This window comes from Corvus cornix, chromosome 2 (genome assembly GCF_000738735.6).
Source record: "Corvus cornix cornix isolate S_Up_H32 chromosome 2, ASM73873v5, whole genome shotgun sequence".
Taxonomy (NCBI): domain Eukaryota; kingdom Metazoa; phylum Chordata; class Aves; order Passeriformes; family Corvidae; genus Corvus; species Corvus cornix.
The window spans coordinates 133,009,692-133,031,160 of NC_046333.1; the positions used below are offsets into that span (position 1 = coordinate 133,009,692).

Here is a 21,469-nt window from a genome sequence, read left to right on the forward strand (position 1 = left end):
AGATTTTGTAAACTGTTAAGTAATGTTACACAGCCATCATTTCTAAGCATTCAGGTGAATTCTGTTAGCTGGGCAATTCAGAATTTTACTTCAGTTTGACCTGGATATTAAACTAAAAACTTTCTTTTCCAATGAATTTAGTAAGAAACACTTAATTGGATACTGAAATATGGTTCTTTGACTGACAAAAAGTTTAATTATTTAAAAAAAAACACCAAGGGGGGGAAATTAATTTTAAGAAATGAATTTATGTGTAGTTTTGTCTCCAGAATTAAACCCTGCAAGACACATTTCCCCCCCAAACTGCCCTTAATAAAATAATGCTATCCTTGATAATAGTTGAGCTAAAGCACTTATCAGTACCAATGCCAACTACACTATTTTAACAGAAACAAGATTTGTTGTGCTCATGGAGAAACACAGGCACATATCCAATAAGCAACCATAAGGGCATGAAGGCTTCAAATTTTGTTTTCTCTGCTCAGCAGTAACAGCATTCTAGTACTGTCCCTTTGGCATATCCCCATAATTCCATTCCATACTACCCCCTCTGGCAAAGCCCCATTTCCTTCTGTCAAGAGGCAGTACTGGAGCAGAAGAAGAAAGGCAGAAGGACGCCTTCCCTTTGCCAGCCATCACCTCTTCAGCTCACTTACATGCACACTGGCTTTCACACAGTATGTTACCAATTCTTCCCTATCTTTCGAACGTGGTCCTGCAGTAGCTGCTGTGTGTGTATAGCAAACTGCCAGGTGGAAAACTCCCAGCTTTGCAGAAGGACCTGTGCATGGAAAACACTCGGCAGGACGCGGGCTATTCCCACTGCTTGTCCCCCACCACCTTCACAGCCGAGATGCCAGTATCCCTGCCAACCCCTCCACTCCTCCGACCCACCGGATCTGGGGCGGGCAACCGACCACAGAGAGATCAGCTAGAAACTCTCAGGGGGGAGGGTGCGAACGGTGCCCCCAGAGTGCGCTGGAGCCCCGGGAGCTGCTCGCGCTCCTCTCCCTGTGCCAGGTCTCCCGGTGCCCCGCAAGTTCGAGTGCCGGAGTTCCCAGGCCCCCGGCCCGATGCCGCTGCCGGGCGGCGGGAGCGCGGCGCCGGCCGAGGGGCCCCGCGGCCCACCCGGGCTGGCAGAGGGCGGCAGCTCCTCCCCACACACCGCGTCCGCCGCGCCGGGGCGAGCGGGACCCACCCGGGGCTCCCCGAGCCCTGGGGCCGGCCGTGCCCCCCTCCTCCACCACGGGCCGCTCGCTCCGCCCGGGGGGAGACAATGGGCACGATGACTTCACCCTCCAGCAATGTGAGGAGCAGCGGGGGACGCCGCCGACTTCCCCCCAGCCCCCAGGACGCCTCCCGGGCCCTCTCCCCCCGCGGGCTCGGGCTCCCGCCCAGAGGCGGCTCCGGCTCGGACGTTCCGCTCCACCCCTCACTCGCCGCCACGCTCAGGGCGGCGGCCGCCGGCGGAGGCCCGAGCCGGGGGACGCCGCCACCGCCGGGCCCCTCGGCGCCCCCCGCCCCGCCGCGGACCCACCCCCGGTACCTGCGAGTCGGCGAGAGGAAGCGGCGCCGCTCCGCCCGCCCGAGCCCGGCGCCGCGCAGGAAGCGCTCCGTGCGTGCGTGTGTGTGTGTGTCTGTGTGTGTGTGTGCGTGTGTGTGAGTGAGGAACGGAGGGGGCGGCACCGCCCGGCCGGGGCGGGGCGGGGCGACGCGGGGCCGGGGCCGGGGCCGGGGCCGGGGTTGCCCGGGGAGGGAGGCGGCGCCCGGCCGTCTGTTTCCGCGACGCGCTGAGCTCAACGCGCACGGCGGTGCCGCCCCTCGCCCGCCCCCGGCAGGGCGGCCCCGGCGGGCGGGAGCGCTGCGGACCCCGCGGTGGGGCCGGGGGTGCCTCCCTGTATCCCCACTCGCTGTCGCTCCCGGCGCGGTGCGGGGGATGCTCGAGCCGGCGGGGTGGGTGCGGTGTCTCTGCCTCCGTGGTGGGGGACGCCGCAGCGCTGTCAGCTGCAGCAGCAGCACAAGGTACAACGTTAGATGTATGTACAATTCCGTGGGCTTCACACCCATGGAAATGGAAAAGTGCGAGGCGAAGAATGAATTATCGGGGCGTTTCAATAGGGTCGTGCTGCTGAACGCTGATTCATTTGCCAAAATGACAAAACCCTGTTTCCGTGCTGTAAGATACAGATTTACCTTCTTCTCACTCCCCTTGCCATTTGAAACAGAAGCTGCCTCAGAATTTGCCCAGAAGCCCCCAGCTTTTCCTTCGTGGCATGGCCTGTTCTGCATTTAGCTGCGGTCAGCCTCGGGCTTCTTGGTCTCCCGCGTCCAGCAGCCGCAGCCCTGGGCTGCCTCCGGCCGACCTGTATCGCTCACCCGTCCCTGAGTTCGGGTTCTCCGTCTCATTTTGCTACCGACCTTCATGCCGTCTTCCACGGGATTCCCTCCTTCTGCAACCCTATCGTAGCTGCCGCCCTCTTTCCACAGCCTGCTCGCTGCTCCTGACCTCCACTTCTGGCCCAATTCCGAATCTCCTCTAGCATGTTGCAGAATTCTCTGCATACATACATTCTTATTACATTGGTCTTTTTTTTCCTAGTTAATCATTCATACTGTCTCATGTCATCTCAGAATTCTGTGGAACTGGAGCTGATCCTGTGCTTATGGCTAGTGGTTCTTCCGTTAAGCTGGTATGAAACCTGAAAACTTACTCTGGGAAAACTTATTAATCACCCAGCCTGCATTTAACGTGTGCGAAGACAGTAAAATGAATAAAATGTACCATGCTTTTCCTGTGGGATTTGCAGTGTTCCATCAGTTAAAAGCTTGCACGTATACTTACCTTTATTTATGTGCATCATTCCATTTAAGTCAATAGGACTACTTCCAGTACATCAAATTAAAAGTAAATACAAGTCATTCCATGGTGAGATACTTAATCTGAAATGACAGAATAGACAATTACAACAAACAGGGAGGGGAAGTGGAAAGTAAGGGTAAAGGCAATGAGATTATACTGGAATTTTGGCATGTTGTATACAAACCACAGCAGTTCCCTCTTTGCTTGTAAAAGCCAGTGGCTAGGTGAGTTGTTCAGGCTCCAGTACTGCAAACACATACCTGTCGCTTAGGGCGTGTAAATGGTGCCATTGTGTTCAGCTGGATAAGATATACAGAAGTTTATTGCATACAATAACTTGTGGAGTAAAGTCTTGGACATTTTGTTATGTATGGGATTTGATACAGAAAAAGGGAATTAGAGAAAGGGAAGGAGAAAAAGACAAGAATGGAGGTGTGTGATGGAAAGACAATGAAGAGAGAAACAAAAAGGTTAGCATATAGAATAGCAAGATAGGATAGTGAACAAATTTTGGAATAGCAACAGCAAAGCATTCTACCAGCTCAAATGTGCAGCTACAAATAACACAAAAACCAGCCAGCAAAGCAATGCAGTAATGTATTAGTTTTTAAATGTCCAGAGGGATTCAGCACATCAGTACAAATGTTCTGAAATCTCTTGGCTAAAGATGGAGAATAGGAGGGGAACAGACCCCAGGTGTTTTAAAATTCTGCAGTGAGACATTGAGCAGTCACTGTGGTGGTCAGATGGTTTCTCCTTGAAGCTGATGAGGGACAAAGCAAATCTCCAGCCAGCCACCCTCCTGAGAGCTTGGCAGTAGAGAGCCTGCAGCCAAACAGGTGCTTTTCATCAGAAGTATTCAAAAGAGTCAATTAACCAAATACACAAATCATAGGGAAGAAAGAAAACCTTTTCTAGACAAGCTGTAGAGCAAAACTGGCTGCTTGCTTGCTTGCTTGCTAGCTTATTATTGTAAAACAGGATGACAAAAAGGTATTAAGGAAAACTAGGGTCTACTCAAACTCTTTAGCTGAGAGGAAATACCTTATGCACACTGCGTTTGGTGAGGCATACAGGATTTAAGAATGCAAACTAGCCTGTCTTTCCAAAACACTTTCTGAAGAACATCTAGGATTTAACCTTTGTGGGTATTTAATTCAGTTGCTGGCAGAAAAGTACAAAGTATTATATCACAATACAAAAATACTGCCCTCCAAGCAAAGCATCTGGTATGTTCTAAGGAGGCATAAGCACACACAACATGCTGTCAAACGTGGAAGGATAAAAATCATGTCAGCATGAAGAGAGGGGAGCACAGAGGGCTGAGGAAGGGCTTTTTCTCTCCATGGTAAGGAATGGAGAAAAGGGTATGAGATGGACAACCTCATCTCAATTTTGTATATCCTTCTCATAATCTCTGCTTATCTGGACTTCTGGCCTCAGTGTAATTTCGATATTTACATATGAAACACTGCTATCTCATATGGTAGTGTGAAATCAGCACCTTGGGCCAGACTTGGATGTGTTGGTAGTCTTTTCTTTAAACTTATGTTTGAAGAGTATCAAATATGATGGGTAAATGTTTCCATGTCTCTGATCCCACATCTGAGTCTCCCTTTGAAATCTTTTATCTGAATATTCAACCATCATCTTCAACATAAAATTGGCAAAGCCAAACTCTATTTTTGTATAGGTAATTGCATGTTTCCTGCAGGCTCCGTCATCATCTGGTCTCCAGTCCATCATTTTTAGGGAAAAACCTGTCCTCAAACTTCCCCTTTTGACGCACACATTTATGTCCTTGATCTTTCTTTCATCTTGTTCTGAAGAACACCCTTTGTTGGAAGATCCACCACTCTCCTACATTTTCCAGCTCAACTGTCTCGTCAATTAATTTTTTTTCCTGGAGACTTTATTTTTAGCACCCCTGATTTTACTCATCTGTCTTACAGTGTTGCCCCACAGATGGCTGCATTTGCACAAAAAGCATTGCAGAAGATTGATGTGGCAGCAGGAACAAGTGGCATAGGGAAGGAAGAGAACTGTCTGGATCAATTTTGCCGCCGGAAAAAAAGTAGTATGGAAATGCATTCTGACTTGCAAATAAAGAAGAAAAGATAAACGCCTTTGATAAATCAAAATATCTGCAATACGCATGGATAGTGAAACAGAGATCAGGCATGCAAAAATAGGAAACATTAATAAATACCACTACATAACAAATATTATATATAAATACAGCTAAGAGACAAATTGCACAGGACAAGAATAAGTGTTGAATACCATCAGGTTTCTGTTTGCCCATTGTGAAAGATTATTTGCCATGCACTGATTGTCATCAATTATATTGAATGCAGTAGATATTAAAAAAAAAATTAATACCTGTGTACCATGAAAACATGGCTAGGATAATGAGATTAGTGACAAACAGAGCTATCTAATGTAGATGCAATCTCACTGATCCAAGTTACAAAGTGGCAAGATACCAGTAAATAATGTGCAAGCTGAGAACTTTCCAAATTTTTTGGCATGTCATAAAACATTAAAGATGAAGGCTTCCATAGCCATTTCAAACATCTCAGATATCTTAGAATTATGTCATCTGATCTAATCCATTTCTGTAGTAGTCAATAAGAAAAAGTAAAAGTAGAACATTTATAATATATAGAACTGCAGTCCCTAGAACATGCCTACTGCAAGAAGGAAAATCTGTTTAAATAAATAGGTTTATTTCCAGTCCCAATGACAGAGAATAAAAACAGGTTGAGAAATCTGGGTGCCTGAATCCAAAAAATGCTCCTAAACACATACAAGATGTGACTCAACTTGCAAGACTACAAAAGTCTGCAAAAGACTACTATGTGAGCTTAACGTTTCTCAAATGCCTAAAACTCTACTTCTAGATGTAATATTTAAGCTCTGGAGGTAAGGAGTTGCAGGATGCAAAAATGATGCCTGTGTATTTTCTTGGAGTTAGCCATTTTTAAAGGCCAGCTGGCTATCACTGTCAGTATCCTTACAAAACTTCAATTTGTTAGAGAAATAAATGAAAATCAAGTAAGAGTTATACTGCAAAAAGCAGCAGGCTATCATTTCTGTTGCACAACACTGTTTCCATTCTAGTCTCCTGAGCTTTCCTCCTCTGTTAGTCGGAACAGCCTGAAATTTCTGTTTTTCTGGGTTCAGAAGTTATGTGCTTATTCTCTGCCCAAAGGTGAAATTGTTTGTGGAAAGCTTGAGCAAGAATGTTTTTGCTGGTTTAAGTGTGAGAACAGTGGGATAGGGGGAAATGTTGCATAAAGGTAAAAGTGCTTTAGGGTTTTCTAAATAACTTTTTCATCACAATGAAGAGATACGAAGAGATGAAAATCATGGTGAAAATAACCCTGCTCAGGGAAGACCTATACTTTTTCTAAAGTTGTTCTCAGGTAAGTCCTTCAAGCAGCATATACAGTCCATCTTTGTCAGAGCCAGGGAGCATTTAGACTTGACCTTCACTGAAATGAAGGGCAAGTATCTGCTCAGATTGAGCTGTCCTTTGAGTCACAAACAGCTCCTCCATATTTTCATGGTGACACACTGCACCCCGAAGTCCTGCCCCATTACTGCCTAATTCTTCATGGGGTGGCTCATCCGCAGTTTATCTACAGGTTCCTTCATGAATAAACTGGGATTTGGGAGGCTGGTGAGGGAGGGGCTTGATGCCCACAGGGGCCCCACTTCAGTGTGCACTGTGGCTGCACTCTGCTATTGGTGGTGCAGGACCTCCAAATGTGTTGCAGCAGGCCTTTGTGGCCTTCTCTCTCTGCATGTCCTCATGCCACAGTTAAGTATCACAGGCATTTAAAAATGTAAACCATCTGTGTGACAATGAGGGGCCTCTGTCAACTGTCTGTGGGATGTGCAGAAGCAGAGTGTTTCTCCTCAAGAGCACCTTACAGTGTTTGCTGACCTGCCTCGAGTCCATGGCCAGGAGGTCAGTGGACCTGAAGGCAGCATGTGTTTGCAGCTGGGGTACCAGCTGCCAGCCTGGGCAGCAGAAGGAAGGGATTCTGGGCAGGCATGACATGACACAACCCACAGTCACATGCTGTCATGTGCGATCATGCTAGGTGTTACATGTCCCACATGAGCACACATTGGATAAAGACAGTAAGCAAGGTGTCCTTCTTGGCTGGACAGGGAGTGTACAACGTCTGACCCTCCTGTGGCCACAAAACCATCTCGTCAGGGTGCAGCACAGGCCAGGGACTCTCCATGGTGGCAGGGCAGGACCTGGCCGCCAGGGCTTGTCCCACCATTCCAGCCCTAAGCCAGGCAGCTGGAGGCCCCTGGGGCAGCCCCAGCCCTGGAAAGCCCCAGCCCTGCGTATTGGGCACCTCCCTGGAGACAGGCTGAGGCCAGGTTGGGACATGAACCCACAGGTGTGCCTAGCTCAGTAAGACCCATCGTTGGGCAGGGGCTGGTGGCTCCATGGGATCCTGGGCCATAGGCGGGCACCTCAGGGTCCCAACACATCATTATGGAGAGACTCAATATGGCTTTGCCTCTGGCTGACTTCAAGAAGTGCTCACAGAAGCAGAGCTCTGTCCAGGAGCATTGCTGTGTGCAGTTGGATTGGTGGATGAAAACTACAGAGGTGGTGAGGAGCAGTTGCCTTTAGCCCCTGCTTAGGGAACACATTTTCTCATACTATAGCTGTGAGAGCCAACAGCAGGCAGCAGTAGGACACAGGGCCTCTGTGCACAGTGAGCTTTTCAGAAGTGTGTTGTCCTTCCTGGCCTCACCAGGGCAGACAAGCCATAAGAGAGAGTCGCTTGCTCTACGTGGGGAGCTGCAAACACATCTCTGCCCCATTGTCTGGCAATTCCCACTTACGGTAAAACATTCTGCAGCCCCAGCCACTGCCAAGGGCAGAGGACATGAGCAGAGCACTCTGATGCAGCCTGGTTCTCCCCAGCATCGTCAGGTGAGTCCTAAAACTACAGTGCTCTCCTCTATGCACTGAGGCTGGCACTGGGGTGGCCATTTCGCCATGAGCATCGTGACTGTGCCTGCCTTCCTGCCAACATCACTGGCAAGTTTCTGTTTACTGTGATTGCTCTCAGCATGACCCTCATAAAGCAGCAATTCTGGCCTTTACCTCTTGCCCAGAAGTCTCCTCTGTTGTCTCTCCTTCCTCAGGCTAGCCAGAACCAGGCCTTCCAGAAGTGTGAAACTCTTGCTTCCTTGGATGAAGCTGACTCCGGACACAAGTTAATAACAGCAATTTCCTGTGGTCAGGAGCACCCAATTCCAATACTCTCTCCAACGGTTTCCAAGACTTCAAGCCTCTTTTGTGTCACACAAAGAGGGCAGTGACTGCAGTGCTGTGAGTTTACCCAGGAATGGTACATAATGAAATCTTTGACAGAGAGCTCTAAATACTGTTTTTGATTCACAATAGGCAGCATACCAGGACGTGCCTACATTGACCACAATGCTATGTGACTGGAAGAGAACTGCTGGTCTCAAATGTCTTTTGCTCATGCAAGAGAAGTACCTGAAGCAGCCGAAGAAGAGTCACACCATGTGCACAAGAGCACTGTGCAAACGCTTCTTGTCAGGCTTTGTGCTATCACCCCAAGACACCTGGGGAGTCTGCTTCAGTGCCCAACCACTCTCTGGGTGAAGAACCTTTTTCTAATATCCATCCTAAACCTCCCCTGACACAACTTCGGGCCATTCCCTTGGGTCCTGTCACTGGGTCCACAGAGAGGAGATTGGTGCCTTTCCCTCCTCTTCCCCTGATGAGGAAGTTGTAACTGCAATGAGGTCTTCCCTCAGTGTCCTCTTCTCCAGGCTGAACAGACGTGTCACCTCAGATGCTCCTCATATGGCTTCACCTCAAGGCCCTATGTGGGGGACTTTACATGCATTTGCATTGATGTCAAAGTGAGGAAAATGCTGTGATGTGTTTTCTTCTCCCTGCTGTCCAACGAGGTCCCCAGAAGCTGGTACTCCATCCAGCTTCATCTCTGCTGTGCTACACGTTGGGTGCTACAGCTTTTGGATGATGTGCTGACTGTGCCTCTCCTTCTCAAAAAGAAAACAGAATTTATTTTAAAAATATATATGTTTGAGGCCATGCTTGTTAATTTCTGGAACCAGAACTAGCCTTTTTATTTTCATTCTAGAATTTGCCTACTGTCCCAAAGTAATCAAGTCAGGAATCAGAGGATTTGGCTTCTCTGAGGACTGTGTCTGCCTCAAGTGCTACAGAAGGTACTGTGTGTATTGGTGTTGCTTCCTTTTTTCCCTTTTCTTTTTCCTTGGCTTGTTTTCACAGGGTTTTTTCCCTTGATTCCTTTCTATTTTTGCATTAGATCAACTTAACACATGACACCTAAGACTACACTCGCTGTGCCCCCTGCTCCACCCCCTGCACTCAGTTCTGGCCAAGATACATGGACAGAGATTTCCTCTCACCCAAGGATAATGAGTCACAAAGTCTGGATGATTAGAAGGAAGGGTTAGGGTTTCACCTGCTTTATGGGAGATCATTTTCTCCTTCAGATACCATTCCTAATCCTACACTCACTGCAGATGCATTCTACTACAAGACCTGCAGAAGTGAGTCCTCCCTGGAGACTGCAGTGCTATTCGTTGCTTTATGGAAGGTGTTTCTGCACCACATTTATCCCTAAAGGGTTAGAATTGACATTTGGCACTGAAACTTGTTTAATTTTTTGTTTGTTTGTTTGAAGTTTTGATAAAGTTTAACCACTGAGATAGTCCAGGCTTCTGCTTGAAGCAACAAAAGGGCAGCCATACTGCTCAGTAGGCAGGCTCTCTGATGTTGTTGGGGGGCCTACCTATGCATTTGAACCAGTTCTACTTGGGTTCAGCTTGCTGTGCAAGCACAGAGCTCAGTGAAGAACAACAGCTCACCAGCCTTCCAGGCTGTGAAGTGCTCTGTGTTTGTAGCATTAGTGCTGACAATGAGTTGGTCAAGATCTTGTGACCCTAGTCTTTCCACTGCTGCTTGAATTTTCCGTTTTTTTGGCCTTCACTTCCCTAGGGAATACTGAGATTATGAGATTTGGTACAAAATTATTCCCTGCAACAGTAACAGGCAACACACATCTCTGCTTATGTGGAGGTCTCTCTGCAATGCCAGGGCTGTGTGTTTTAAGCTTTAGGTCATCCCAGTTCACCATCTATTTATCTGTCAGGTCTGGGCCATAAAATATAGAAGCTGAAGTTATTGGTGACTGGAATTCATTATTATGCCCAGATAGTTAGCTGACATATACAAAAGGTTGGATAAGTTTATGATCAAAAAGAAATTCATGTACTACAGAGCTGAAGAAGACAACAAGCTAACGATGCAATCTACTAACCCCTGACCAGGGAAGAATATGCACCTCCACACATGTATTCAGTCTTCATAGGAGAGGGTTCCTCTGAAGCCTCAGATGTTGCCTGCTACTGGAGACAGGGCTCAGTGGAGTAATTACTTTAGTCATGACAACAAATACTCCAATGACATCAGTGGAAATCCTTTTCATGGTGCTGAATTACAGCTTGACAGCAGCAATCTCATGACACACTCCTTCTGATTCCGCACCTGCGTCGTGACAACTGTATTGCTTGGTTACATTGAAACAGTATCACTGCCTAAGGGGAAGACAAAACGACAATACATTTATTTTTATGAAATCTTTGGATTCTGTGCCATCTCCTATTTGCTTTCTGTATTTTTTTATTTTCCTTTTTGCAGTATTCTAGATTTATTGGGACAATCTTTTCACTGCTTGCAATTTTCCACTGCTCTGATGTGGTTGCTTTCCCACTTGCAATTTCTTTCTATGTACTGCTAGAATTTAGAAACTAGTGTCACCATTAAGATTTTTCTTGGTTGCAATGGACAGGCGTGAAACATGTTCCCATCCCAAAAATGAGTTTAATGTAGTTATCAAAGGTTTGGAGGGATGCCGCTTATTTTAGTTTTGCTGACAAAAAAGGAAAAAGTGTCACAAATTGGGTTCATATAATCTATTATAAGTATGTGTGAAGACTAATTTTTAAAATTTTTTTTACTTACCATGGTAAGTAAAACTTGGAGCCTGACCACCTGCAATTAGGACATGAAGGATGAACCACAGTGTTCTGAAGACTGGAGATACTTAAACAGTTTATATTCTGACACTGAAGACATAGGTTGGTATAAACATTTTAGGCAGGTCACTTTTTTGTGACATACTGTAGCCTCATGTGAGCTAGTCTCTGAAGAAGCTGTATGAATCACCTTCTGGCTTCATCTGCCTTTCTTCTTTCAGTGTAGAGAAAGCACAGATTATGATCTTAGGTTCAACCTTACCATTTGAATAGTTAAGGTTAGGTAAGATGAATTCTGTCCTCAAATTAGCGAAATATCAGAAAAGATATCAAATATTCATTTTTTCGTTCCTCCACAGCGTTACTAAAAATCTAGGTAGTGATCCTTGAAGAATTATTTGATATAATAAATGTTCATACTTAAAAGCAAAGTGCTATGAGTAGTCTGTGATGATAGCTTACATAGTTTAATTTGCAAATAGACTCTTATACCATTTCCACAGCTGGAGGATTCTGTCAGCCAAATCACAACAGGCAACTGGAAGCAGTGAGGGAACCTCTTTGCAAGGATTTTTTTTTCTGTGCAGAGATGTCAGCTAGCTGGTTGGTGGTTTTTATTCCTCTTTATTCCATGTGAAACCTTGATTTATTGCTTCTGCAGTACCAGAGTAAGGGTCAAGCCACAGGACTTGTACAGCCAGGTCCCTCAGCCATTGAGAGCGCCCCATGTGGGCTTAAAGTATGTCAGGACTAAGGGAGGGTTAGAATAAGTAGAATGAGAAAGTACAAGATCATAGGTCTTTGTACCATACTGAACTGTCATTTTCACGCTCTTCATAGAATCACCCTCAATACTGATAGGTTAGGAAGAATCCAGAGAGGAGAGAGTTAACATCCTCTCAATGCTGTGCCCATGATGGCCTGCTTTTTGTCTAACTGCTAAGCAAAATACAAGTTGCATAAACAGAAACACTGAATATAGACTGCAGGAGATTATTTTAGCACTGTATGAAGACATGATGCCAGTGAATCTGTAATTTGGATATATATTTTTGTTGCAAGGTCTAGTGCTCTCTTTTACACATAGGCACACACACATAACAAGAGCAATGAGGCTGTCAGTTCTGGCCATCTCAATAGTGTTGCAGAATTCTGAGGAAGACGACAAAACATTGCATTCAGTTGAGAAATCAATTTAAGCAGAATGCTTAGAGAAAATAGATTGTTATCTATAGAAAAGGGAAGTTAAGGGCAAATGGAACTTCACTAAAGTATGCTCTTCACTAACCATGCTAAAGTATGTTGGAGAAAAGAGAGAAGTTCTATGCCACAAATGAAGTTGAGCTTAATCAAGTTGAGCAATTAAACTTGTTGAGCTAGTATAATTGCAAGAAAGAATATCAATTATATCTAAATATTAAGTTCCTGAAACTGAAAAGGATACTGGCAGAATATAAGGTACTTATATACCAATGTCAGAGAAATAGTCTCAATAGTTCATATATAGAATTAAGTAGCAGGGCAACAAGAAAACCATGTGTAATGTCTTAACAGGAGTTAAGAAAATCTTTGGGTGTCCAAACTGACTAGTACTCGTGTTGCTAAAGAAAAGCACCTAGATGTATCTTCTGGGCATTTTCCATTTCAAAGTTCCTTTTGCCTCATCCCTGCTGCCTATGGATATCTTCACATTATAATGTTTCAATTGGCAATTTTTTGATCAATAAATAAAACCTGCCATTGGTATATATCTAATCCTAGTGCCATTCTCTAGAGCCAGGTAAATGAAAGACAGTTTAAAAATAGTTACACGGAAGAAAACTCTTTCTTACCCTTCTTTCATATGCACAGATAGGCTTGGAGGAAAGTGTTGATGACTTTCACTTTCCTTTGGGAAATATGGGGAGCTTTTCCAACTGGCTTGGCCAGAATTTGCTGGAGCAGAGCCCTGCCATGCACTCCTAGTTCTCTGCAGCTTGCTCACTTCCCCAACTCTTATATACCTTCCAATTTAATGAGATTTTTTTTCCCTTGGTGTTTTGCAGGTTTTTTCTGTCCCTTCTTGTTTTTCAGTGGAGTAATCATGCTTTCTAATATCTTATCCAAAAGGCCAAGATTTCAATACAGCTTTAGAAATACTGCATGCTGTGGACTTTCATTTGCCTCTTGTTTGTACCTGCCTTTAAACTATTAATAGGAAAATGCAGAAAAAAACCGCCATAACTTTACACATATAATACTCTGCTGAATATTTTTTTCCTGCCGAAACTAAAAATGATGTCTCAGTGTCAGTGCACAGAGCAATAGTGAGACCAATTCTTTTCAAACTGTCTAGAAATTTCTTACTGTGACCTATGGAGAGCTGCCTAGTGGTCCCCACAGACTTGTCTTGTGTTGCTTGCTCCTCATCTTTTCCAGCTGCTAGCTTCTAGTAAAAGCAGGGGGGAAATGGTATTCCACAGAAGTAATGAACACAGCTGCCCCAGGGGCATTATGTGAATGTGTACCAGAGAAAAGAAGATTTCCACAACCCTGGAAGCAGGGGAGACAGAATTTGCAAGACAGTCTCTCTGACCTGTGATCTACCATATGGAAAAGTTGGACATTTGAGTGGGCTTTTAAATCCTAGTTTGATTAACCTCTTTGTAGTCATTCTTTACCCTCATCTTCCTCCCTACAGTTACAATACACTATTCTAAAGTACTTCTTCTCCAAATCTAGATCTCTGGAACATACATGTAGGATGAGAAACTTAGTTCCTAAGGCTAAGGATCTTATCCCATTACTCTGCCAATGTAGGCTTTTTTAATAGTCCTACTCTTAATCTAATTTCTTCTCCAGTCCAGTTTGAAATTTTCTCAGCCAATGTAGAATTCAAACAGAACTGTAGGCTGTATGAATAAGCCTAGCCAAATGGGAATTTGTTCTGACTAAAGGTCAGGTTTGGCCTCTGAAGAACTGTGTAGTAATGTGTTTGGTTCCCTTGAAAATTGCAATTGTATGGAAATGTCACAAGAATACATGTATCTTTATTTAAAGAACTGGGATTTTTTTCCCTCTGGGTTGTTTAAAGCCACATGACTGAGGTATTTTACAGTGCAGCTGTTACAGATGACTCTGACAAAATCTCCTTTACAATGAAAGGAAGGCATGGAAAGTAAGAGAAAATCTATTGAAACTGTGCTTAGGGCTTGTCATTTACTTTTTTCAGAAGAAGACTTTGGTCAATCCTGCCTTAGTACCCAAGTGACTGGGTTGCAGGCTGGAGAGCTGAGAGGTTCAGCCTGCCTTCACAGACCTCTGAGGGGTGGCTCTGGCTCCTGATACCCCACTCATCTCTGAGCACTGAAGCCAGGGAGAGTCTGTTTCATACTACAACCCATTTCACGCTACTCAGTTGGTGTCCCATACCAAATTCAAGGTCCTATTTAATGAAATTCTCTCCATATCTGTCTTCCTTCTCTGGAATAAATAGTGACCCCGGTATGTCCTTAGGGTTACAAGAGATTTATTTTAGCTAATATAAAAGAGAGGAGAGACTCAAGTACCTACTGCTGATAAGCAAGTAGCTTTTATTCCAAAAGAAAACATGATGTGAAAAAGTATGTGTCAGACAGAGGATTGCGGAGGCGTACCAGTGGATGTTCACACTCAGCATGGCATTTACTGTATCCTTTTGACAATTAGCACCTCTGGTGTAACCCAGGGCTGCTAAGCTGATACAGAGCTGGCTTTCCCTCCATGGAGGATACCAGAGAGGTTAAATATACCCCTGAAGGGGCTACGTCCTTCTGATGCATCACTGGAGCAGAGCTGTGGGCAGCCTCAGCCTCCTCTCAGGGCTGCTCTTCCCTCTCACCCCAGCACCATTCTCCCTCCAGAGCACAAGCAACTTCCCACTGTTCCTGAGCAGCAGATGCTTATGATGCCAGCCCAAATGCTTGCTAACAGCATGAGCAGGTCCTATGAAACAGTCCTAGCTGCAGTGAAGGACACAGAGGGCACCTTACTGCAGTTACAGCTTCCCCTTTTAAATGGCTGAGTAAAGAGGAACCATTTGGAAAGGAAATGAAAGCAGCAGGCGGATTGCCAGGGAGAGATGTGGGGTCAGAAAGGGAGAGGTGGTGGTGTATTATATCCTAGACAGAATGCAATTGAAACTGCTGGGAGGGAGCATGCTTCTGGCACATCACTCTCTTCCTCCAAAGCATGGTTGTGTGGGTACAGCAGGAGTCAGGGAACAGCTCTGCTTATTGTGTGACTATTTGTTATTTCAGCCCACGACAGACTTAGGGTAGAATTACCTAAACACTCAATATTCACATTTTGAAATATTCCTTTAATTCCAGAACCATAAAGACTAGAGATCTTATGGTTTTCAAAATGAAAGAGAACCATACAATAACTTGCAGACACACATAATAGCTTTTTACAAGAGGTTATAGTCAATTTTCTGACTACAGTTAATCTGTAATGAATGTAAAAAATCTCACACCAGCATGCAAGAAAGGGAAAAGGAAGACAAAAGAAAACCTATTTACTTTTAAAGTCCTGTTGACAACTAAGATAAAAATTTAGGTTTTGAAAAACAGTACATTTTACCAGGCAAAATCTAATGAAGCTTATTTTTCAACAACTTAGCACAATTACGTTGATTGCAAGAGCACTTTATGTAATTACTTGTGGGAATGACCATAATTAGCCAGAAGTCAGCAAGAACTTTGCAAATGTTTCCATATACAAGGTTTTCATCTTTCTATGAGATGTTCAGTGCTCAGTACAATGTCTTTTCTTCAAGCAAATTAAAAAGTGTGGTGCCGTATGTTCATAAATGACGTGTCATAATCTGGATATCCAAACTCCCCAAACTTTGGGACAGTTCTGAATTGTTATGTGACAGTTGGGATTTTTTGGGGAAGATGGGTGTCCGTTGTTACAGTAGCACTACCCAGTGATACATGCAACTGCATTATATTATGCAAATGTGGATGGGGAGGAATCATGCCTTTTCTGTAGAAGCTCTGCCAGGCATCTTGTCAAAAAGTTAATTTCAGTATGATAAGAAGAACAAAGAACAATTTTAGGAAGGGTTTGATATTTTATTCATATTTAGATTAGGTCCAGAGAGATGATGAGAATGTTAATTGGTCTCCTTGAAGAGACAGACATTCCCACCAAGCAGAAAAATCATCTCAAGCAATTGGGTCTTTTTTCTTCATGATTCTTTTTTTGCCTTTTAATCTCCACTATGCAAAACTAAAGGGCAGTTGAAGAAAGCCAAGACAAATGGCAAGAAAATGAGCACATGAAGAAACTTCAACTGATGAAGGGATTTGTGAATAGCAGGGACAATAGTCAAAGCAGGTCCTATCCTTCTGAATACAAATTAGTTTGCTAGGACCTTTCATAATTGTTTTTGACCTATTATTGTTGTTATCATCACAGATCTCTAGTGAAAGAGGAAAGTAGCTGATGGAAATTTATGGCAACTTTAGAGATAAAACAATGACTCCGTAGAAACTTTTGCTGTTAAAAAGCAACATTGAATAGTTTTAAGAATCTTCTCTGTTTAACCAAATGGTCCTGGTGATAAAGACTTCCCAGCAGAATGTTCAAAATAAGACTCTGAAATGACTATCACCATAAAACTCAACATACTGCCGGAAGAGTTGTGTTTTTGACAAAACTCACCTCAATGTTGATCAACACAGTGAACTTTCTCTGTAAATCTCCATCCAGCTGGACAAGGTTTGTAAAACAAGTACAACAAAATAGATTAGCTCTAAAGCTCAAATCAAGAGGTGGCAAACCCATGGGTGATTGTGCCAAAGCCCTGTTTTTCAGCTCTGACAGGCTATCTCCTAGATTGATAGCAGTTTTCCAACGTTCAGTGTTATTTCAGTTGGCTATAGTACTCTTGTTTCCTTGTGTTGTTCCATCTCTGTTAATGTTTTTATCTGTCTTTGGACTTTTTTTCCACTGAGCTCTTCTGCTTCATTAGCACTGCTGCTAAACATGACGCAGGAGCCTAACCTTTTGGAGACTGTTGACTTTGCTAGGACCTGATCCCCAGCTCTGTCCCACCATGTCTGACTTGTCCTAGTCCTAGTAGTGTGAGGAAAAAGAGCAGCTGTGTCATAACCTGATGTGAAATACACCCATCTGTTATGATACCAGAGGGCAAACCAACCCCACATGAGTAGGGTGAGTAGCAACACCACCTGCTTTTGTCATCTTGAGGTAAAGAATTTATGGACAAGGGAAGGGACCAGGCAGGGGACTTGCTGCCCTCCCTGCTCGTTGCGGAGTTGGTGCAGAAAGGCATCAGTCAAAGCAGAGCAGTTTGCAGGGGCTGAGGAGGAGGGCATCTCTGGTTAGCCTTCCCTAAGCAGTGGGGGGCAGTGGCTATCTGGCCAAAAAGGCCTCCACCAAGAGACAAGTTCATGTGGGGCTGTGGAATGACTGCTTGTCTTTGGGGAGCTTTTTCTGCTCTTCAAGTCTCCTGCCCAATAAATTCCTGTTTGGTCAAGTCCATCTGTTTGACTTTCCTTTGAAGATAGGACATGCTGGGCATTTGGGTAGGAAGAGGATGGTTTCCCTCAGAGGCTGGCTGGAGGCTTGAGCTGATGTTTCCTTCATCAGTCTGGAGAGTGAGCCTGGCAGATGGGTAGCACGATGGTAGTCTCTGAGACAGAAACATTTCCAACGTAGCAGAAGACTGAGTCTGACGGCATCACAAGCTCAAGCCAGCAATGTATCCTTGTCCTGTCGCATCCTCTCCTTTCCTATCCTGCCCTGCTTCTTATGCTCTAGCTAACAGTACAGTTTCTGAAGAGGCAGAAAATGCAGCATTGTTGTTAGTGAGGAAGCAGTCAATGCCCTTGTGAATGTCTTGGGCTGTGATGATCCACAGACCAGCATAAATTTGGGCTTAATTTGGTTCTGGCTTTTGCTGTCAGAGGAGTGAGTTCAACTAAATTTTTCCACCTCGGTAGGACATGATACCAGATGAGAATTGTCTGTCTATGGACACTACTTAAATGTATAGCAAACTGGAATATAATACTCCGATCTAAACTTTAAAAAAATGTTAATTTAAAAGACAATGCTTAGTTTGTAATTTCAGGGAGTGGGTCAGAGCTCCACCTGGCCCATGACTGCATGACTCCCATCAAGGAGCTATTATGGTACATGCCCACAAAGGGGCTGGCTTCAGGGCTATGATTACTTTGGGCCCATATTATCTATTCTTACTTTGCAAATGAAATGAGTCTGCTTGTGAAGTAAACATCCATCATGCTCCATGAAAGACTTGGGAAGCAACGATTCCTATCTGAAGTGAGCTCCCATGTAGCTCAGTTTCATATGTAGCTGTCAATAGCTCTGTTATGGGCTGCTTGGGATACATCAGATGTGTATCAGATATAATTATCCTCTTTTGTTAAAGTGCCACCGAGTCTGGCACAGCTCTTTAAAACTGAGCACCTGCCCAGTCTACAGTGATCATTTTCTTCACTTGCTTTAGCAAACTTTCATGACCTGGAGAGGTTTAACCGCAGTTAGCAGCAGTAGTGTAAAATTAATTACTTTTGTATATTCCTGTGCTGTAAGCCCTGGGTGCAGCTACTGTGCTGTAATATTAGATTAAACTGAGTACATTATTAGCTTTATCAATGATTCATTACAATCTTAATGCCAACCAAAAGGACACAGAGTACCCATTTACCACTGTGCCTCTAGCAAACACTGCAACACATACAGGAGCTTTTTTTGGAAGAGCCTTTATCAAGGAATATAAAGTAGCAGAAATTTCCAGAGTTCAGTACATGTGTTTCAAGTATATTATATCAGAAATAGGAAAAGAACCCCCTGCTTTTAACTTCAGACTTAAGGCAAGGTTCTCAAGATGAGACTCTGAGCCATGTGTTCCAGGCGGCCAGGATTAATATAAAATCTGTGTGACAGCAGACAACTGTCGAGTAAGAACTAGACCATTTGTAACACTGATGGACAATTTCTCTCATGTCAGTCTGTGCAAAGGCTGGAGCAACTGAATGCAATTGTGAAATAAGCTTGAATGAAAAAAAAGACTCACAAAGACTCTAAGAGGCATGTGGCATGTGAGTGATTGCCTCCTCTCAGCCATGCCTTCTTGCCTTTCCCCATGTTTTGGAAGGTGTTGTCTCCTTGATTCATTGGTCCACTCATTTCCTCCACTGAAAAGTCATTCCTCTTACACTCATCCCTTCATAGCAGGCCCTGAAGGAAGGGTGGGCACTTGGAGTGCTATTAATATGTAGAAAAATGCTAACTAATAAAAATGCTAACTAATAACAGAATAAGGAGAACAAGGGAATTTTTCTTTTTCTCTTCCTTTACCTTTTGGGCCAGGATGAGATCAGTCATTCCAAAGAACAGACTTTAGCTGGTACAGATGTAAAGGTTTCCCAGTCCTTTTGAGAGCTGAGTAATTGGCTTGTTTTATACACACTTGTCAACAACTGTATACTCACCACCATGGGCTTGAATCAAATCCTACTACACCCAGCAGTATAACCACTGATTTCAGTTAAATTAGTCTTTATTTACACTGGTGAGAATGAGGAAAGGCAGGTTTGCTAAGCACAGCAGATCGCAGAAACCAGTCTTTTTCTTCAAGGGAGGCATTAGTCACCACTGCAGGCACTTTGATTTGTTAGTCTGTACATGGCACAAGTAGGCTTTCAAGAAGGCAAAAGAGTATTTGCATGGATTTCATGGGATGTTCGGTGCTCTTGTAAGAGGTGTGTTGGTTTTGGTAAGGTTGGTTAAAATAGGCAATTGCCTGCTTCAAAAATGAATCAGTGGAACTCCAGAAACAAACCCTACTAAGGGTTAGAACCCAGGGTTCCTGTGTGTGAGACTGACAGGTATTTCCTTTACCTGTGCCCCAAGAACAGCCCACAGATGTTTATGGGGCATCTCTATTAGTACCTGAAGGATGGGAGCAGTGCCATGTGGCTCAATACTCAATGATTTCTATTACTCGCTGGTAGGTATTTGAATGTGCCTTATAGAGCTCAAAGTCCTTCCAAGAAAATAAATGGTTATTAATGATAACAATTAGATTACTGGAGCCTTTGGAGCTGTGCTGGGATTCTCTGACCCAGGACCAGGAGACTCAGTAAACCATGAGTAAGAAAATTAAACTCCCAGTGATTAGGTTTCATTTTACTGGAGATAAATCTGTATTTCTACTGGAAAACATTTAGTGCTTAATGACTTAAAAATAACTGGAAACTACTGAGTACCACTTTTGCCATTTGCAGATAGATGACAGTAAATGACATTATATAAATGAAAAATCTAAATCATCAGATTCACATATTTAGCACTTGAACGTCTCCAAGGATGGGGATTCTACAACCTCCCTGACCAACCTGCACCAGTGCTCAGTCACCCTCACAGTGAAAAAGTGTTTTCTTATGTTAAAACTCATACATTAAATCTCAATTTTCATGTGATGCACATAAAAATAGTTTTGGAAAGTAAAAATATCAGGTTTTGCTCTCTCTCCTTCAAACTGAATAAGCAAAATGGGCAAGGTCTACCAAAGACAAGTAAATAGAAGAAATTGAAAAATAATTTCCTGTGAGAATGCTTCTTTTTTCAGCCAAATCTAATAAGAAAGGTAATTTCCTAGAAGCTTTCAAAATTTTTCTCATTCCTTTCACCAACATTTTTGCACTACCATTGCACGTTACGCATGGAGCATGTCCCTGAAGAAACCTGGAAGGCCTTGTCGTTGATATGCCTCTCACAGCCTGCTGATGCTATGACACCAGCAGGAAAACCAGCCACTGTATGTTATCTAAGCTGCAAGGCAGCTGGGAAGGGCAGTGCTCTCTTACATACTCAAGACATATATAAATATATATATATTTGCACATATATATACATACACATATAGTTTTTCAAGCACTCTATGCATATACATTTATTAAAAATGCTGAGTATTTAAATCAGTACATATGTAACTTAAATATAGAGATGCACTCTTGTGTATGTGTGTGTGCATATATATACACACAACCATATGTGTTTAAGCTTTATTTCTCCTTTATTCCCTTCCTCCTATACTAGTCTCCTTAGGCAGTAGGCTTTGTGGATCAGATGCTATGCCTGAACTGGTGCATCTTGTCTTGAGGGGGAAATGAGGGTAATCCTGTAATATAAATCACAGAATCACACACAATATTAATTTATAATTCAAAATCTGTGTTCAGAGAACATTAAGGCTGCAAAGTCAAGCAGACAGAGATTGGAAAGACCAGGACCAGGGAGTCCTTTGCCACTTTAATTCAGTCCCTTTGCATACTGCTAATTACCTGATCATATATTCTGGTTTTAGCTTTTTCATCACCTCATTCAGTGTTTGAAATGTGCGGTTCTAACTTACTGAGCAGTGAGGCAAAATTGGTTTTCCCCTGACTGTTCCACAGGTGAATTTGCATCCTAGTTGCTGCATGC

At 43.8% G+C, this 21,469-nt stretch overlaps 1 protein-coding gene across 3 annotated transcripts in view; it reads right to left on the reverse strand.

The window, feature by feature from the left end:
* The window catches only part of RNF19A (ring finger protein 19A, RBR E3 ubiquitin protein ligase), a 57,650-nt gene extending 55,953 nt beyond the window's left edge, over positions 1–1,697 (reverse strand). For 2 of the 3 annotated variants that reach the window (XM_039549253.1, XM_039549254.1), the window contains exon 1: positions 1,547–1,697. The gene's annotated coding sequence lies outside the window, so the exon portion shown is untranslated. Of the gene's footprint in view, positions 1–656; positions 1,031–1,546 lie in introns of those variants that run through there. The other variant, XM_010404925.4, reaches the window with a different exon arrangement.
* Positions 1,698–21,469: the final 19,772 nt, after the last annotated feature.